The sequence below is a fragment of the Carlito syrichta genome, unplaced genomic scaffold (genome assembly GCF_000164805.1).
Source record: "Carlito syrichta isolate Samal-C Ts95f unplaced genomic scaffold, Tarsius_syrichta-2.0.1 Scaffold304030, whole genome shotgun sequence".
NCBI lineage: Eukaryota > Metazoa > Chordata > Mammalia > Primates > Tarsiidae > Carlito > Carlito syrichta.
In genome coordinates, this window is record NW_007248126.1 from 492,199 (window position 1) to 497,893 (window position 5,695).

Genomic DNA, 5,695 nt, shown 5'->3' on the forward strand with positions numbered 1-5,695 from the left:
GAGACTCCAACTCAAAAAAAAAAAAAAAAAAAAATCCATGAAAGGGAAGTACTTTATTTGTCTTAATGATTAAAGACTAATGTTCTTGTTACAGAAATTTACTATACAAGTTCCTACGCATGGATTACTGTGAAATCAATGCACATTTGAAAACTAGTGTCTGCTTAAGAGAAAACAGTTTGCTAAGGCTGTGTTTCTATTATTTTTTAAATAATAAGATACATAGTTACTTTGTTTTGTGTTTTATTTGAAATTTGTATTAATCATAACCAAATGCATACCTGTAAACTGCAGGATGAAACACTAATTATTTAATCGTGCAGTTGTCAAAATAAATTGGCTTTTACTTAAACACTTAAGTGCTTTATATAATCTCCTTTTACCAGATAATTGAAGATAGATATGTCTGATTAATTCACATTGTTCGGTTTCTATAAACTCCCACTTTACCAGGTTACCTGGTAGATAATTATTATTCTTTAACCTATCACAGATTTTAATATCTTCTTCTCTTTAAAATATGAATAAACATTGCAAGTTCACTGGTTCTTTTTTTTTTTTTCCTGTTGGTTTACCTGTGTACTTTTCATGGTCCAAGAGGGTATGGCAGATATTTTAGTGGGTAGATTTTTTTTAAAGAAATACTCAGAAGTCTCCCTGAACTTGCGGCTCACTTCAGTGTCTTGAAACATATTACTTGCAGGCCAGATTTTTCAAAAGTTACCTTACTGCATGTGCATATCTAAACCTCTAGGAGCATACACATAACTGCACTAAAAATGTTAGATTATGCTTATAAGAAAACTCTCTGGAGATTATGTCAATGAGACTATGTAAATAGGACACACAGTAAACATTAAATAAATGTTAGTTTTTCATATTATTTCTATTTTATTTTATTTTATTTTATTTCATTTTTTTGAGTTGGAGTCTCACTCTGTCGCCCAGACTGGAGTGCAGTGGCCGCTCCCGGCCACCACAGCCTCAACCTGCTGGGCTCCGGCGACCCTTCCGCCTCAGCCTTCCGAGTAGCCAGAATTACAGGCATGCGCTACCACGCCCGGCTGATTATTATTTCTATTTTAAAAGTATCTATACATGTATAAATACATTCACAAATGCCCAATAAGAATGTCATTATGCATGTGAAGTTGAACATATATTCAATGTTACTGTTTCTATCGCTCACTCTCTCTCTCTCTCTCTGTGTGTGTGTTTGTGTGTGTGTGTGTGTGTGTGTGTTGGAGGGTGTGTGTAGTAAGCAAGAGATATGATTTATCTTTCTTCCGAAGAAACTAAATTCATTTTTATTGACCAATGGAAAAAGACTTGAGTTGTCTAGATACTCTTATGTGGAATTCATGAATTTTAAGATGAATAGGCTCAGATATGGTGACCATCCTTTTAAAAACTATGAGTAGCATCATCCATACATTCACTCAATACTGTCACACAATTTTTCTCCTAAAAAAAATTCAGTTCTGTCTCCTTGTTTGAGTAAAAACTATTAATTAAGACTGGGATTTTGTTTATTTGTTTCCTTGATATGTTATAAGAATTAAATTATTTATTTTACCTTCTGGTAAATAAATAGGTTCTATTTTCTGGTTTACTCTTGCTAGATAAAGAACAACATCTGGGTGAAAAATGATAAATTTATTTACCCCAATTTTCGACCATAAAACTTTTAGTGAGACGTATTAAAGGCTATAATCTAAAGAAACCTGTGATAATTCTTTCTAGAAATTAAGTGAGTAGATACAGGAATTGAAAAGTTATATTTTCCAAAGATATTTTTATAGAAAATAAGAAAAAAAATGCATTCCAGATCGTCTTTTTGCTTCCATGTTTTAAACTTGCATAAGTTCCAGTACATGTTTTGCAGGGACTTTTTATAGCACTAATGAAACATTTATCAAAATCAAGCTTCATTTCAGATTTTATGGTAGGAATGACTTTTTCACACATTCTTTACTTTTTGAAATTAGATGTTTATTCTCAATTGGGAAATAGAAGTATCAACTTTCTTGTTCAATATTTCTTCATCCCCACTCCAAAGCTTCAAAGCATAGTGGACTTCTTTATGCCAACCCTCTTTCCAATTCTTCCTCCAATTTAAGAAAAGTATGTGAACAGCCTCCTTTTTGATGTGCCCTGAAATTTCTTTTGGAGTAAATGAGATAATGTCTCTGTGGAACTGAAAGCCCCTTGAAAAGTTTGAGATTTATACAAATAAATACACACTCTTTAAATGCAAAGTTTTTCCACTATGAAGGTCCTCTAAATTGTCATTGTGTGTGACCATAGCCTCTGTAATTTGTTCACCACATAGTATCCAAACTGATTCTATAAAAAAGTCATTGCATAAAAAGGATTATCTTTGATTACCTAAAAGGGTACCACTTGCACCACCACTGTGTTTCCCTCACTGTCTATCCTTTTACTTTGTTTGACTTTGCCTCATAAAATGTATCACAATCTGACATTATATCATATGTTCCTATGTTTATGTTTCCATCAGTCTCTTACCTCTAATATATAATCTCCTGCAGAACAAGGGTTTTATCTGTACTTTTTAATTGTCATATCTCCAGGATGGGCACAAGTAGGTGCTCAATGGATGTTGGGTAAATAAATAAATAACAAATTTACTTTCTCAAATGATTATAGTGTTTTTCTATCATGTCAGTGAACTGTGAAGAGGTCTGGAAATTGAGATAAACAAAAAGATTTCAAACAAGGTCATGATTCTTCCACTTCGAGAAAAACATGCCAAGTGAGCTTGGGCAAGCACCTCAAAAAAGGAGAGGGATTGTTTAGACATTTACGTTTTGTGGAGCTATGGGCACTGACATTTCGTCTTCCCCACCTAAGTTGCCTTAAAATCTATAAAGAAGTTGCTTATTGAAATGTAAAAACACATACAAACTTTGATCCTTTTTTTTTCAGAGCTTAAATAGTTTCTAGTTTTCTTCCAAATCATTTGAAACAAAATCGATGTCTATGTTCATCTTATGAAGGAATGATGAATCACTTGCTTTTTTAATTTTTATTTTAAAAATGTGGGGCACTCATATAAAAAAGCATAGGCATAACTCTTTTTTAAACAAAATTATGAAACCTGAAAGAAAGCTGGACAACTTTTAGCAAAAAAAAAAAAAAAAAAAAAAAAAAAAAGTTTAGTAGTAGATCTCTTTACCAGATAACAAATGCAATCAGTCTAATACTCAAGATGACTTACCCAAAGCACATGATATCAGGGATCCTAATTTGGAAGCCAGTGTTGCCTTATCCACCTAGTGTTTAATGTAAGCTCTGCATCTATTCTAGCAGCATTAGCGTTCCAAAAATGAAGTCCTGGGTCATGGCCTGAAATCACTGAAAGAGATTTTCTTCTACTGGATTAGAAGACTTTGCTTTTTTGGTATGTACAGAAATGAATCTACACATTAAATTTTAAATCATTGAAGTCAGCCTGACACACTGCCTACATAATTATTATTTACATCCATGGCTATCTCACCTTTCTGTTCTATAAATCTACCTAAGTAGGCACATTTGCCCTATTCCTATGTTTTCCCTTACATTACAAATATAATCTCTTCATAACAGATTTTTTTCCCCACCACCTCCTAAATACTGCCACTTTCCAGCCAGTAGTGAAGTAAAGTTGCTTCTTTTCCCCATTTCTGTCTACTTCTTAACAGCAATCAGCATGCCAAACTATCTCACCAAGTTGGCAAAGGTAATGGCTATGTTTCATCTTCCTGGTAGATGTATTAAAATATTGAACATGGTAATTGATGATGGGTAGTGCTGGTAATTATTCTAGCAGGAATTGTCTAATTGACTGCCATGAAGAATGACGGAAATGGATTCTCCATGCCAACGGCCTCCTTTGGAAGCTGTTGATATTTTTTTCTTAATTATTTTTCTGCCATGGTAATAGTTTTGAACTATAATGTTACTCCTCCCTTTAGAATCAGGGGCTTTGGGATTTGGTGGCAGATTTTAGGTGCTGCTAGAAACTTCAATGTCTTTTAGTAAAAGAACAAAAACTGCAGCTGTGATCAGAAAAAGAAGTACAAGGAAGAAAAACTAAAGGAGCTACAAGTGTGGCTCCATCTTCCGAGAAGTGACATGAAGTAACAAATTTGTTATCATCAATTATTGAATGGTATTATGCAAAGAAAATTTTTAATAAGTTTGCTTCTTGGAAGGTTGCTAAACAACGTGAATTTAGCCCATGTCTCAAACATATCACAGTGTTAGCCTCAAGTCCTAACATGCCTTCTAAGATTAGGAAGTGAAGTTGGCCTTGGATTCATTGAAGTTGTTATATATAATCCCCCTAAGAGCAGCAAGAATTCCAAAATTTAATTTAATTTTATTTTTCTGAGTAGGTTCTAAGTTCAGATATTAGCTTACATCCTTAATAAAGAGATGGAAAATAAGAACATACTAAGGCAAATCAGAATATTTCACTCTTCATTCTCAACTCTTTTACTTAAAGTCAAAATTTCTCAGCAGGAACCACAAAACCGCAAGACCTAACCTCTATGTCAAATCTGACCTCACTGCCTTCTGTTCACTGCTCTTTCTGGTCTACAGCTAATTGGGTGGCCAAATACTTTTGAAACATACATTTTAATATCCTCCTAAAGCTACTAGTTGTAATAGTTAATACTATCCCTGCTACTACTATGAAGTACTATAGAGTCAGTACTATATTGTACAGCTAATACTATACTAATTATAATAGGTAATATTATGCAACTGTGATGTACAGTGCTTATGATGTTTCAATAATTATTCCAACCATTTTATGCATATTAGCCTTATCACCACAGTGAAATAATTTTTATTAATGTCCTATTTTATACCTGAGGTCACTGAAGCACAGATTATTTATTTATTTTTGCTTTAAAATAGTCTACAGGTTTTTTTGACACACAGTATGTTACATATTTATGGGGTACATGTGAGTATTTATTACATACACAGAAGTGTAGTGATTAAGTCAGGAATCATCATCTTGAGTATTTATCATTTCTTTGTGTTGGTACATTTTAAGTCTTCTTTTCTAGTTACATTAAAACATGCAAGACACTGTGGTTAACTATATTCACTCTATTGTGCTCCTTAATACTAGAAGTGATAATTAGGAGAGTGGACATGATGGCTGATTAGAAACATCAGATGATTGACTCGCTCAGCAACAGATTGTGAAAGGGGATTGAGGCTCACTCTTTAGAGGCCTACCACTTTAGAGGTCTTCCTGGAAATCCAAGCTCAGGTTGATAGAAGAGACACTTAGGGGCCCAGAGAACTGAAAGCTACAAGCCCCAATCACCCTCCTGAATCCACCTGGGTTGACACAGGAAAAGTGCCCTTGATGAAAGAAGCTGTAAAGGGAGAGGTTTTACACAATTCCCATACACTTCTAAAGTCCTAGTCAAAGGAGAGGCAATCTAGGCCTTGTCCCTGCACCCACCACAAAACTGCCAGGCACAGAAAGTTGCCAGAATTAGGACAGAGGCAATGATTGGGTCCATGTGTGGCGGAGGACACCAGTTCTGGTGAGTTTGATGCCGGCAACTTACAACACCCCCCATCAAAAAGAGACATGTGGGGGACACACTCTCCAGAAGGAGGTCTTCATCTCATGAGGGCTCTTCTCTCCCTCCTTCTCCAG